Source organism: Corvus moneduloides, chromosome 5, assembly GCF_009650955.1.
Source record: "Corvus moneduloides isolate bCorMon1 chromosome 5, bCorMon1.pri, whole genome shotgun sequence".
Classification (NCBI taxonomy): Eukaryota; Metazoa; Chordata; class Aves; order Passeriformes; family Corvidae; genus Corvus; species Corvus moneduloides.
Genome location: NC_045480.1, coordinates 57,617,956 through 57,632,930, shown reverse-complemented (window position 1 = coordinate 57,632,930; position 14,975 = coordinate 57,617,956). Strand labels below are relative to the sequence as shown.

Genomic DNA, 14,975 nt, shown 5'->3' with positions numbered 1-14,975 from the left:
AAGTTTATCAACAAGAACCATTCAAGCCTCCTTGCTTTTAAACACACCCAAACTGAAAAGCTTGTTTAACTGCCTATTAGGCTCTGTGATTGATTCCTTGACATTTCCAATAAATCATCTTTCTGGTTTCGTGCTAAGACTCCAACCCTTTATTGCTTGCAATCTATATAGCAGATACAAAAAACCCCTGTGTTTTTAGTGTTTCTGAAAACACACACACAAAAATCTACTTTTTGTAGACCTCCAACAGCACATACAGCTTGTTTCCGAGCTCAAGTTTGCATCCTATTTTTTAAGCACAGATACTAACTTCATACTTATCTACAGAGGACCTTCCTACCACCAGCTCCACATGAAATATTTTCCAAGTTAGCATCCAAGACTGCTGTACTGTCATGCCATGGACAATATTCAACATATACTGTCTGCAACTGTCACCAATCTCCCCATGCAAATCTGTTATTTGATTTTCATGTTTCTAGGAAATTCCCTAATACCCAATAAAGCTCAGTAACATGCAGAGAAGTTTTCCATGAGAGTAAGATATAGATTTAACAAGAAGCATCATGTGATTTTTTCTGAGTACAAGATTGCTTTGCAAAAAACCGCATCTCACTCCAGACCTCTGATCCTCAGCTAGGGATGAAAGGACCCTATGAATCAAAATACCTGATATGAATCAGTAGGAAACATTACACTATATTCACATTAGAACTCTCTTTTCAAGATACAGGACACAGAGGAAACTTGTCACACACACAGCAGTCCAATGTGGGGCACCTCCATGAGTCATAAGAAAAATTCTAAACTTTTTCTCCAAAGAGAAAGTGAAAAAAGAATAGCAATGCTCCTGCAGCTCCAAACCAAACCACTCATTTAATATCCTGTTATCTCAACTACCATACTCTTTTTTTCCCCTGCCAAGAGCCATGTTGTATGAAAAGCCTTTGGGCATCTTATTGTATTAGCAGGTAAGTATGAACTAACTTATGTTCATAACTGAGTGGTATCACAGATCCAAGACACTCAGTTTTGGTTTATTTCTATACAATCCCTCCAGCCTAACATACTCAGCTTCAAGGCATAGGACGGTATTCAGCTCCTTAACGAGGTACATCATAGTGCCACAATGGTGAGCTCAGCTACCAGAGCTAACTTTTCCTCAGAAGTCTAAGCTCATGGGACACCAGAGGCTTAACCCAGGTGTGCATTTTGAGCAGCATAACCTCCTATAAAACATCTCTTCTGAACTATAAACCCTTCCTTCCCCCTCCAAAAAGGCTGTTGGCTTGGTGCACGGCCCAGCAGCACAGACCTGCCCTTGCCACAGGAGGCACAAGCAGCTCTGATAAGTCACTTGAGAAACCATTACCTCCTCATGCCACATTTCCACATCTACCAACATATCCCAATTGCTCTGCCTACAGTTTAGAAGGCCAGCAGTGCTATCAGACTGCAAGTGAGATCAGATCTATTCCCTGCAACTCCACAGCAACACTTTCAGTGCTAACTGCCTGTTCTTCACATCCTCAGAAAAGAAATCCCAAAGGCATGTACCTCTGAAATCTCTCAGTAGCACTGCTCAAACCCCCTTATTTCAGCACCACTGTATTAGTGTGACCTTTTTATTGTTTCATTTCCCTGGGTCCATTCGGTGTTTGGTTAACAGCACAGGTTAGAAATTATTTCCTTTCCTGGGTATTTCCACCAGGTATTGCACAGTAATTTTTCCTTACTTACTGGACACCTAAATAATGTACAAAATACTTACTGCATAGTCGTACGTGGACTACCAATACCTAGTATGTTGTTTTGGCTAATCTGCCATTTTTTCTAGTAGTCCCTATGAAAGTAAGAAATGGTAAAACTCACGTTTTAGAGCCTTCCTGTTGGTGCTGGGAGATGAACATCTCCGAAGCAGTGTCCCAGGAGTGACACCATCAAACATGATACAAACATCTGGAGTGAGTCTCAGCATTTAGGATTTTATTTCTAATGCTGGCAGAGGATCACACCTCTGCCCAACTCGCCTTCTGCACTTTGCCAAGGGAAGGCGTCAGAGCTACATGAAACTGCATCATACAGCAGTGCTGCACAGAGGCTTAATCTCATTACGTGATAAATAGTCTTGACACTGAATGTGCCACGTGCTGCACGCTCAACTGGCTGCTTTAGTCCTTTCCTGGTGTCAGCTAAGTGCACTGTGAGCTTTGTGAGCCCAGGCTGACAGCAAGAGGCAGGAATTCAGCACACACTAAACAGGAGAACAGCCAAACGCAAGAGACTTAAGCATGTGCATGAGGAACCACCAAGCTCCCCAGCTTACAGCATCACCATCACAGCTGTCCCTGCTCCTTCCCAGAAGCGTCCCTCTGCCCTGATGCCTGTCAGAAGGCAGCATTTGAAGGGACCAACTACCCCCATACAAAGATCCACTGACCACTGCCCAGGGCAGAGCCAACAACCCTTTCCCAGTGTGGTAAATCCTACCAGTAACAGCTGACCAAATCAGGAGCTGAATCACCATGGCAAGGGACCATAATTGTTTGTAACATCAGTGCTAAAACCTATGAAATTCTTCAAAAGCAGTGAAGCTGTTAAGAAAGAAAGAAGTGAAGTCACCACCCCTGAAAGTGCTCAAGTAGTGACTGGATGTGGCAGTTATTGCTGTTGTTTAGTCAGCACGGTGGTGTTTGGTCTAAAATTTGACTCAATGGTCTTGGAGGTCTTTTTCAACCTAAATAGCTCTATGATTCTATTAAACTAATTAATAGTTGACTCATTGCAGGACAGAATCATCACAGTGAAAATCATAAGGGTCCTACTATAAGTATGTTGATGTCGATTTTATTTTTGTCCTGGCACATCCTACGATACGTATAAAATACTCCTATGATTCAGAAGCAGACTTTTTTTTTCACAACTGTCCACATATGACAAACAGGCAGGACAGGAAAGGACCTCCCTACTCATTAAGCCCAACTTCTAAAATCCCATGGGAGCAGGCAACACAATTACTTTCAGATAGCAAAAAAACCACTATCAAAACAGATATTTTATTATTTCCCCTTACCCCCAACCCAGTAGTCCCAAGGCTTCCCAGGAACTCCTTACCCTGCTAGAATTTTTCCTTTCATCCCAGCACACTTATGGACAGGCTACAACAATTTATTCCTTATCACCCCAAAATAGTTCTGCTCTCTCCCTGATGTTGACACACATGACATATTTATGTGTGGAGTCTAAGGCTGCTTTCTCATTTTCACAGAACACACAAAGCCAGGTCCAACTTTCTCTGAAGAAAGAGGACTCGAGCATGGCTGGTTAAGTCTAGGCAGCAGGCATCACACACACCAAGTTACGTGGAAAACTAAACAACTCAAAAGCACCAGGTCTCTCACACTTACAGACAGATATTTATTGTTTTTCTTAAGTTTTCATTACTCAAAACCACTACTTACAACATATGCCTTCTTAGAGCTTCTTCCTGCTTACTTAGTTGTGACCCCTGAGAGAAAAACCCAACCTGTGGAAGCTGCTGGCATCAAGACATAGATCTCTATTTATACAAATGTGCATTTTCCTAAATATTATTTATTAAACATTTCTGGAGGATGAGGTTAACTGACTCCAGTTTGAACCCTGTATTCTCCTAGGAGAAGGGGTTTCACCATCATGCATCAAATGTTAATGTTTTACACTCCAATTAATTTACTGACTTTCAAAGAATTTCTACTTGAGCTGTATTTAAAATAGCACCTTCAAGATTTCCGACTGCCATATAACAGAATTGTAGTTGCTTTTTTTAAAACAGTGAATAAATGTGTCTGGCATATGAACAGTTAGTCCTCAATCTTGGTATCAGTTACTGATTGACAGGGTGGGGGTGTTTCCTACAATGAAATTCCAAAATTTCCCTTTTAGCCAATGGGCAGAGCTTGTCAGAACAAGCTTTCTGACCAGTACATTTCCTATTCACTTCTAAAATGAGCAAATTAGACAGTAAAGTTGGGTCCACTTGGGTTCCAGCAATGCTATTAAGATCCCAAATTACCACAATCAGATTCTTACTCTCAAAGCCTAATTGCAAAGCTCCCATTTTAGTACGCTTCCATTCAGCTCTGCAGAGCATAAGCAGGCTTTGGACTTGGCAAACAAAGTAAGAATCATAGTCATTTTGAAAGAACGTAAATCACTGTGTCCACGCTAAAAGGCATTGCATTTTCTCTCTCCTTCTCCAGGCAGGCCCTTTAACATTTCTGCCTCGGTTTGCTTACTTCTTAGGAGAAATTTAAAATAAAAAAAAAAGCCAAGAAAGAAGAAACATCTGTGGGAACAGCTGCACAAATATTGCAACTGCCAGAGAAAAGATTTCTTTCTAGCATCCAGGATTTCTGGTTTTGTGTTTTGCAAGAATACTTAGTAGTGGATAACCACAGTGACTATCCATGCATCTGACACACAATTTTGATCTCAATCACAGATAAGAGGCAAGAGCTCAACAGGAGCCTACCATAGACATACAGACACACAGAGAAAAATACCAGAAACCCAAACTCTTGAAGGAATTGTCTAGAGGCTCCACTATAAAAAAGCTTATTCAGCAAGTAGGCTGCTTGCTCCAACTTCTGGACAATCAGAATTCCATGGTAGCTAGTTTATAATTGTAAGCAAATGTACAGCACAGCTCTTCCCTTCATCGTTATCTCACCTTTAATGACAACGCTGAGACCCCAAATTACTCAGAACACTTTCCAACACAACACTTTGAAATAAGGCAATGATGTCATTAAATAAATAAGATTTCCAGAAGCCTGTCTTCATCTCCTAGACACATGTCTGTGTTCACATGCTTGTCTTTGAACTGCAGCAATCTGTTATGCTCCAACAGGAAGGATTAAAAATGAGTTTTATCATGTTCTGTGCTATATATTGATAATTGCACAGTTCTTATTTCTCAGTCCATGCCCAAGTAGGTAAGGTGAATACGATTAAAGCTCCATTACAGTAATAATCAACTAAATTGAAGTCACTAAACTAAAGTCACTAAAGTCACAGCAAAAAGATCTTGAAGATACTGCACAAGGCACAGTTCATTTAGGATTTACTGAAACTTTTTTCCCCTCCAAAATACTGAAAGAATTATCAACCAATATGGCCATGGGGGGGAAGTTGCCTCATCCAGCTGATCCACAGAGCAGGATTTGAAGAATGAGAAACAAAGTTAACTGCCTGCAGCCTCTGCATCATTTTTCTTTCTCAAGAAACTCGAGAAGGGCCTTAAGCATACTTTAAGTCACCCTTGACTGTAGCACTCTCCCATTTGCTAAACAGTCATTTAGCACGCTGGGATTGCTGCAGCACAGCAGCACTTGAGCTTCTTCTTCCACCTCCACACTGTCAGCTGCCGAGCTGGGTACACAGAGAAAGCCCTATTTGACCAAGCTCCAGCAGGCTTCAGGGGGTCTCTGCTCCACCTGAATTCACGTGATCCATTGTTACTCATTTTCTAAAGACTCATCCTGTAAGACCATGCGGCCACATTCCCGCAGCACTGCCTGGAAACAAAGTGGTGATGAATCTTTTTGCTTTTTGTTTTTAAAGATCACAACTTGCTTTGCAACAGCAGCTCTTATCCTTCCTTGTATCCGCACATTCCTAGCCGAAGAAGGCAGGCCTTCATGATCTGCGGTGGTCATTCAGCTCCTTTCCATCAAGCCACAAACAGAGTATCAGATCTTTTTTCCACTTTTATAAGTAATACTAAAATGAAAGAGGGTCAGAACTGAACAAATGGATGGTTACAAAGGGACAGAAAGAGTCCATCCAGCCCAGCATCCCATCTCCAACTGTGACTGAAATAGAATCCCAGAGACAAGCAGGATAACTGAGACAAGCAAGCAGCAATACTTTTGGCTAGCTACCCCTTAAAACTGGGTTTTTCTTTTACTAATCCCTACACTGCGAGTACTTACGCATCTGAATCACACCTTACTTACATCTTGTGCACACTATTACCTCTTTCCATTTGTTTTGAGCCTGCCACCATCACTCCTGGACACACCCTGGGATTCTTGTACTGAAAAATAAGGGAAGAAGAAGTAGTCTGCTTATCCTTTTCCTGCCACTTGTTAGTGAAGCTTTCTCAGCCATCTCATCTCCAGGCTGAAAAGTTCCTTCCTGCTGCACTGTTTCTTGCACAGAAGCTGTGCTGTCCTTGGCAATTCTTTTCACCCTTTGTAAGACCTTTTCCAGCTTCAGCTGCCAACTACTAGAACCTTTCTCCCCTGATGTCACCTCTATCCTTCACATTTTTCTTCTCACAGCACAGCATGTGGTAGCTGGGGAGGTCAAAGATACAGCTAGAGAGGCAGCTTATGGAAAATCCAGGATGCTGTCGCCAGAGCTGAGGTCGAGTCAACCGAGCAAGGATTAACTGCAAGGCTACTTTCTCTGCCTACTGCAGGAGCACTCAGCCTGTACCCAGAAGGCAGTGAGATCCCTCTGGATATCACTAACTGGGAGAACCAAACACGCTTTTTCTTTGGTTAGTGTGGTCTGGGCCAAAACGTGTTGGCTATTTTCTTACTTTGAGCTATTTCCCTGTTTTACGAGGAGGCAAATTGCTGAGTTTTACTAACACTTCATGATTATTCCATCTGATAGGCCAAGAATACCAGTTCAGTTAAAATTTAAGTGCTATTTTCTTTACTTTTTTAACAAATTGCTGTTCTAAAAGCAAAGGTAAATGTGCAGAAAGAACCATGGGAACACATCAACTACTTCTTGGAAGTAACACATGTGAAAAATGTCTTTGCTAAAAAGCTACTAATCATAATTGCCATTACACAAAACTCAATATAAGAAAAAGAAAAGTATTTCATGGCAAGAAACTATACACATTGCCAAGGAATCCAGCATGTGTTGCTGAGGTTTGTCTCATCGAGCAGTGGAGCATGAAAGCCCCTCCCAACTAACAAGTATAACGGTAAGCAACAGAAGTTTGCTAAAGTTAAAAGCAAGAGCTCGTGTGTTCCTTCAAGACCTCTGGCTTGATGGTGCATGACATTTTCATTGGAAAAGCCCAATGAAACTAGAGCTGAGCCAAGCAGACAAAATTAATTCAAACATTTAACAGAAAAGTCAAAGACCATGACCGTGAACAAAAAAAAAAGCACCACACTGCAGGTGGCTTCCAGTCTCCAAGCGACTATCTTATTTTGCAGTGTAACCAACGACTTGGAAGAAAAATGAAGAAGGAAAAAAAAAAAAAGATCATGACTGAAAAGTTGTGCAGATGACAAATACCAAAGAAATTGTTAATTACGAAGAGGAAAGGCCACTGACAGCCAGCTGTCTGTCTGTCTGTGCACCAGTCTGTGTCTCCTTGCTCAGCAGGTGCTCAAGTTGGGAAGAACTGACAGTACCTGAGAGCATCTTTTCTGGAAACCATTTTAAAAAATGTTGAAATAGAGAAAGGGAGAAGAAAATGAAGAAATTGACAAACTGTGTTTTCCACTTTTAAAAAGAGAAGGTAAAGAATAAAATAGTAACTCTAGAGAAAACAGAAATTTGGATAGAGAAGGCTATTAAACATACAAAGAGCTAATAAGAACTAGAGCTAACAAAGCTGGTAGTCAAAAACACACAGTAAAGCTGACTGATGATAATTATACCAAATGAATATACTGGAGAGCCTATCAAATGACTTTGTTGGCAAAACAGGGTATTCTTCATGACTAAATGATCTAGCTTATAATGGAAGCTAATCAAGGACCATTATGGTTTATTTTGGATCCATAATCAATTAAAAACAAAATCAATTTACAGCTTCACTCCAGTCCTTACCATGCCCACTTTGACCACCCAAATGTAACTGGCAAAATGGTGAGGCAGAAGGAAAGAGTGACAAATGTACAAGAAGCTGAAGTACATCCATCTTTGAGATGCCTGGTATTTTCATAGCTTTTTGAGTGCTTTCAATTAAAAAAAGTGCAACCTAATCAACATTTTTCTAAATAAATGCAGGCAACAACTATTAAAAAACAATTCTAACTTGAAATCCTTGCTTTAGCATAGTAATAGAAACTAACACACTAAATCCTACCACTAGCACTTTCTGCAGTCTTACATGATGGAAGAGAATCTAAGCTGGAAATTTGGCCTCAGCTTTTTAAGTTTCTATCTCTCCCAAGACTGGCAGGGGAGTAGCAAATTTCATTAAAAGCTGTGTGTTTCCTTATCATCCAACACTATCAGCCACTCACCTTACCTGGAGTCTTCAACATAACAGAAAGCCAAGTTCCAGACTTGGAACTCTACCAGATACTCTCCTGCCATGTTTTTCTCACTTTAGAACACCAAGAGAAGGCAACCTTTTCTTTTTTTCCCTGGCTGAAATCAAACATACATTCACCCTCAAAACAGCGTACAACACAAATGCTACCCCAATACGACGAAGTGTCACACTCTGTTCCAGGAGATTATTTAAAACTAAAAATTGTATCAAGCGTTCCCTCTGCCCAATATAGAGAAAGGCAGTTAACGGCTCCAGGAATGAAACATACTTCCAAAGGCCATCAGATCACAATAAACACAAAGGAGTCTACACAGAAGACAGTTAAAGCTAGCAGATGCAAATCACTTCAAACTACCAACCATGAGTTTCAACTTTTTTTTTTCTTCCACCTGGTGTGTTTAAAAAAAAACACCAAGGTACTGAATCAAGCAGCAAGAGATACTTGTGTGCTACAGCTGCACAAGGAGCTCACAGCAGGTTTTGATTCTGGCTGCTTCTGAAGACATGACCTTATCAGGACTTCAAACTATTACCTGGGCCATTTCTTAAAGGGATCTTAATTTCTGTCTTTCTAAACTCCATCTTCAGAAAAACGAACCTAGTGATAGAGCCACTAATAGAAGTGATCTTCATGCACCAGTCTGCAAACACAGGAGAGGCACATGCCAAAGGAACAACCCACAGCCTCCCTCTCACTTGAGCCCAGCAGCAAATCACCTTACAGTGCAAAGAAGGCAAGCCTTCCACACAGAATCATGCTTTCAGTTGCCTTTTCTGCATGGCTTTATATTTTTTACTTAATTACCACGTTGTTTTCTGGGGTTTTTTTTTTTTTGGTTTGATTTGCTGTTTTCGGGATGGGCACCCTATTTATTCCAAACTAAACCTAGCTAGTTTCATTAAAGACTGAGTCAAGTAAAGAACAAGAGGAAAAAAAAGCAGCTGAGAGAACAACAATCAGAGAAGAGGCAGTCTAATAACTTTAGAGACCATGCACAAAGAAACAAGCTTAAGCACATTTATTTTTAACGTTAAGTCACTGTCACGTACTAGAAGATGCCTTCTGCAATAACAAAACCTGCCACAACATGAAAATTTCATGGGACTGCAAACAAGGACTTGACTCTCAGTCCTTCCTTCTCTCTACCTCTGCCTGGACACATGCCTTCTATGCCTATGAGATGCCACTTAAACGATTTTTAGCTGGGACAAGATGCTTTGTTCCTTGAGCTGCTCAGTCCCACTGCCTTAATTCTTACCTCATGGGGAATCCTTTCCCACTGAATGTACAGAAGTTACTGTTACCTCCTAGGTACAAAACTACTGGGCAACACAAGAACTTAACAGCATCTTAATACCTGCTGATCTAAGAGTTATCATCATCCTCTCCCAGCAACCATGCTACTTGATGCAGACAAACGGAATTCAGATTAATATTAGGTAAGTTCTGTGTTATGAAGTCACTGTGCTACACAGGAAATACGTTTTTTTTATTTCTACCTATTCAGGACACAGGTACCTACCTAAAAAAACCCCCTGCTGTTTACTTCCAGTGCAAAAATTTTTCTAACATCATCAAACATAAATTACTTAATACTCTCCACCCCGTTGGAAGAAGAAAACTCCCAAACTGACAACATGCATACATATTACTGCAAAGAAAGAGACAAATACTACCTCCAATTTCCTTCCCAGTGAAGGAAAAAGAGAAGACAATTACTCCCTTATGTCAAAAAGAAATCCACTCAGTGGCTCTAAAAATCCATGGAACACTCCCTAACCTTTTGTGATTACAGTCCAAGTCCTCATTGCAAAATCTGTCCCAGTGAGGACCTTACTTCTCAAAGCCTGCTACAGATACTTACATAGAAGGAGGGAGATTTTAAGACAACCATCACAAACCCAAGACCGCAGAAAGCACAAAGGGCTTTGACTTATATTCAAGTCAACAAGTAGTCAGATGACACACACTCAGCCTGTAGCCGTGAAACCAACCAAAACAGATCCTGTTAGGAAGTATTTAGCACTACTAAGAAATAACAGCGCAGAAGAACACTGAAAGATGCCTACACACACACAACACAGAGCAGACAAGAACAGCTGTCTCACACACACAGCTGCTGCCGCCGCTCCCCGGCCGGCAGCACGGCCCCCGGGGTTCAGCCCCCGGGCAGCGGCGCTACTCACCGGGCACTGCTCACCGGGGGCTGCTCACCGGGCGCTGCTCACCGGGGGCTGCTCACCGGGGGCTGCTCACCGGGCATTGCTCACCGGGGCTGCTCACCGGGGGCTGCTCACCGGGCATTGCTCACCGGGGGCTGCTCACCGGGGGCTGCTCACCGGGGGCTGCTCACCGGGGGCTGCTCACCGGGGCTACTCACCGGGCGCTGCTCACCGGGCGCTGCTCACCGGGCGCTGCTCACCGGGGCTACTCACCGGGCGCTGCTCACCGGGCGCTGCTCACCGGGGCTACTCACCGGGGCTACTCACCGGGCGCTGCTCACCGGGGCTACTCACCGGGCGCTGCTCACCGGGCGCTGCCCCGCACCGGCCTCCGGCCGCCCTCACGCAGGGCCGCCCTGCTCCCCCATACACGCGGCGGCGGCTCGGGGCACGCTCGGCGGCACCGGCAGCTGATTGCAGCCCGGCTGCGCTCAGAAGTTTCTTCTCCTGCCCCCTCCCTCAGCCGCTCAGGCGACCTGTGCGCAGGCGGGGCTGCCACCATCCCACGGGGGCTGTCGCCGTGCCCCGGGAGCCGCGCCGGGGGCAGCCCGCGGCGGCGGGCGGGGCGCCGGCGTGTGAGGGTGATGGATAATGTGCGATGTGTTGTGTGCGCCAGCCGAGGGGCTGGGGCGGTCTCGCAGGGCCAGCCCCCGGGTTTCGGGTTTCAGGGGCAGCTGGCAGCCCCCGGGCGCTCCGCCGGCTCCGCTGCTGGAGGAACGCGCCTGCCTTCCCAGACGCTCTGGGAATGCCAGCGCCGGGACACCCGCCGGGAGCCGTCCCGGGCTCCCTGCTGTCCCTAACCCTGCCACGCTCCAAGGGGACACACAGACAGCCCGAGATGCTACGCAGAGTTTTGCCGCCCCCCTCTCCTTTCTCCTTTGTGCCTGTGATGCAGCTTTAGTCCACCGAATACGCTCCGAAGCAGCCCCGACTCATCCACTTCCAACAGCACCTCTGCAACTTAGCACGGCTTAGCTCTCTTTAAGAAGGACTCGGGATTTTACCCATCCGTGGGCCCGCACAACGAGGGTCCAAAGGCCCAGTTGTGATTCAAGTGCACAGCAGAAATCAGGGAATCAGGATGGAAACGGCAGCCGTGATTGTATTTCGGGAGCTGCTGTCCGCTCCCTGGAGGGCAGGAGTGGTGCCTGCTCCCGGGTGACTTAGGAAGCATGAGACTGCACTCTGCTTTTCCCCGTACTCAGAAAGGGCAGTGAATGACGTGTAGCTCTCCGTCCTCCCTTCCAGCAGACCACGGTATTGGTTTTCGGTGGAAACAGCCTCTCTCGGAAAATCCTAGATGCTGTGTCTCTTCTTTCAGATCCCCATCACGAGACAAAAAGCAGTTTCTAATACGATACCGCAATGAGATCATAAGAAAAAAATTACTAATAATGATAGTTAAAGATGACACAACATCGCATTTTGAAGCCCAAGCGGGTTCAGCCTACTGTACACACTGACAACAAAATCCTGCACATTTTCAGCTACACATACCAGGCACGTGGTGTTCCTCTAATGACTGGAGCTGGAAGATCTGTAGAAGCTAGAAAAACGTTTTGCATGAGAATCTCAGCATTTGATGAGTGCAGCTTGGACAGATCTAGACACACTCCCACCGACTTCCCTCCCGTGACCCATTTCTCACAATTCTGTGTTTGCTAGTTCCAGCTCCACCCAGTGCGAAAGCACTAAAAAATCCCCAGTACCACAAGAATAAGTACAACCTTCTGAAAGCAATCAGTTTTCTGATTTATTCCTCAGATTTAAGAGGTTTTTCAATAGATAAGGTCTGAAGAATATGTAGTGTAGCAGGTGACATGTCATAGCTTGCAGCAGTGATAAATGGGATACCACTGCACTGGAAAAGCTACTTTTAACAGAGACAAAATAATTCAGTATGGTTATCCGTACTGAATCAAACCCCTGAACTCTGCCTCTCACTAATGCTGCAGGAAGGGTTGGGGCCTGCAGCAGTCAGCCCAGGTATCAGTACATTTATGAATGGGAATACCCAAGGCACTTTCCTCAGCTTCCCAGCTTTTTATGAGATAACCAGCCAGAAAAGAGAACTAAGCAAGCCATTAAGCATGAAGGCTGGTCCCTGCTCCTGCCTCTGGAAAAGAAATCCACAGAGATAAAGCAAGGAGAAGGCAGAGCAAACTCATTCCTATGATCTCCCTGCCAAATGGAGAGATTTGGCCAACAGAGGTCCTCAGCATCTGGAACAGCATGCTGCACCCCACCAAAATTCAGCTTCTCCCGGGAGCCATACCAGTTTGAGGAAACCACTGAGTCTTGCTGACTCTATGCCAATGTAATTTAAGAGTAAACAGGATGTATCATACATGCCTGCTCAAGAAGAGAAAATAAACCTGCACAAACTTTAGACGGTGAGGAGGACAGAATTAAACACATGCACAGCAGGATATCTATGCTGGCCTTCAGTTTGCTTGGCTGCCAAATTCAGGCGCAGAGGGAGAACATCCAGAATGACACACTAGAAAAAACATTTTTTAGTGGGCTGGAAAGGCTTCCACCATCAAGGACCATGCCTGCTCTGATGAGGGGCCTGTACATATGGGAGCCTCACTTTATGCATCACAGTTATCAACATTATATAAAAATTTAACCCAGGCACTTCTGTAAGTTTTGTCTCTGCGATTCTATGCCTTTATCTGAACAACAGTCATATTAAGACACAAGACCTCTTGTTTAAATTATAGGAAATTACTGTTCTGTTACTGTGCTGTTCTCTTTAGAGAGAAGTAACCCCAGGGAAATTTCCAGCTACCGTAGAGAAAGGAGAGTGGCACAATGTACTTCCTAAGCACGGGGACACACAGGAAGCAAGCTGCAGGGCAAACTGGAACTGCTGGCTGCAGCACTGGGTAAACACAGACCCCCTGGTCCTGTGCCAGACCTTCTCGTGCACAACAGGCAGCTCACAGCCTTGTGCCCACAATGCAGGTGCTCTCAAAAGCTAAGCTGCAAAACCACTCACATCCTTGAACAACTGCACGTGTGAAATCTGGCTATCAATACAAAATTACAAACAATAACAATGAGGAGACCCTTTCAGATTTCCTTCCTTACTTTGCTTATGGGTGGTCACTTGCTCCTGTTCTTTCTCTCAGTTTATGGTTTGCTAGCTGATACCCTTCTAAAGTTGAGGTTTAGACCATAAACCAGTTCATATGTGCAGTTTTATGAGCATTGAAATCCTTCAGCCTGCGTTGTCTTTTTTACACGTGCATCATAAATATCCAGTCATTCATTAGCTACGTTAGAAAAAAACCAGTAGGAGCAGGCCCATAACTGGAAGCAGCCTATCCAACTCCATACAATCCACAATTAAGGCAGAGAAAAGCCTGTTTTGGTACCAGTAGATACCAGCTCATGTCAGAACTTCTCCTATCTAACTCCTTAGATACCAAACCTAAGACTGAGACACTTCAAAGACTTGACCTTTGCATGATAGGGAACTAAGATCTTGAATCTTTGCCTCTGGAAGAACAACACATTGTTTTTTCCAGAACATTTAATAACAAAAACTAGAAACACTTTACCAAACAATCAAACAGGAAGGAGAAAATCTGTGTTTGCCACAGACACTTTGGCCCTGCTCAGACGTGGAATATCCTTGGCCAAGTGCAAGCAGTTCCAAAGGTAATCCCCCTGCTCTGGGAAAATATGTTCCTAGGGCAAGTATACAAATAAACATACATATACACAGTCTTTGGAACAAAACTTCTCTGCAAACATCTGTGCAGTCTGGTGAGCAAAGTGGGCAAAAGTCTAAGCAAGCAAGAAAAAACACCACTTTTTTTTCAATGTAACTAAACCCAGAAGGCATCTGCTGCCCCTGCAGATTCTCTTGTCTAATACCAACAGAGAAGACTACTAAATTCACTTTACGTTTCAGGAAATATCTTCTCATCACTGGTTATGTTCTTCAATAGAACAAGCTGGACAGTCATTTCCTATTCTCAGTTTCATGGAAATCAATTCACCTTATCGTGAGCTCACTCATAGATGAAACCTGTCATATCCCCCCAACTCCTGGATTATTTTGGAAGAGGCAGTATTTTTTTAAACACTATTTTTTTAAACACTATTTTTTTTTAAACACTATTTTTTTAACTTTTGGATATTTTTGAGTACCAGCTTACCACTATTTCCTTTGTTTATCCAATGTACAGCTGACAATAAGGAAAGAACTGGAACTTCAAATAGCAAGTGTCATCACAATTTAAGGCCACAAATTAGAAAACACAAATACAGCTCATTGAATAAATACACTCCTGTATCTTTAGTCCTCAGCAAGAAAAGGACAAGCCATACTCAGAATTAAGAGACAACACCCAGAAAAGTGGCTTTACTGTTTCCCTTGGGACAGATTCTGCAAGATGTTTCACAAATGAGTAAAGCTGCTTACACTAACAGCCATAAA

The 14,975-nt window shown here is 43.7% G+C and overlaps 1 protein-coding gene across 4 annotated transcripts in view; it reads right to left on the bottom strand.

The window, feature by feature from the left end:
- ARHGAP24 (Rho GTPase activating protein 24) overlaps window positions 1–10,712 on the bottom strand; it is a 184,907-nt gene extending 174,195 nt beyond the window's left edge. Inside the window, exon 1 of one of the 4 annotated variants that reach the window (XM_032109587.1) lies at window positions 10,695–10,712. The gene's annotated coding sequence lies outside the window, so the exon portion shown is untranslated. Of the gene's footprint in view, window positions 1–10,486; window positions 10,533–10,694 lie in introns of those variants that run through there. The other 3 variants (XM_032109588.1, XM_032109586.1, XM_032109585.1) reach the window with 3 other exon arrangements.
- Between the last annotated feature and the right edge of the window lie 4,263 nt (window positions 10,713–14,975).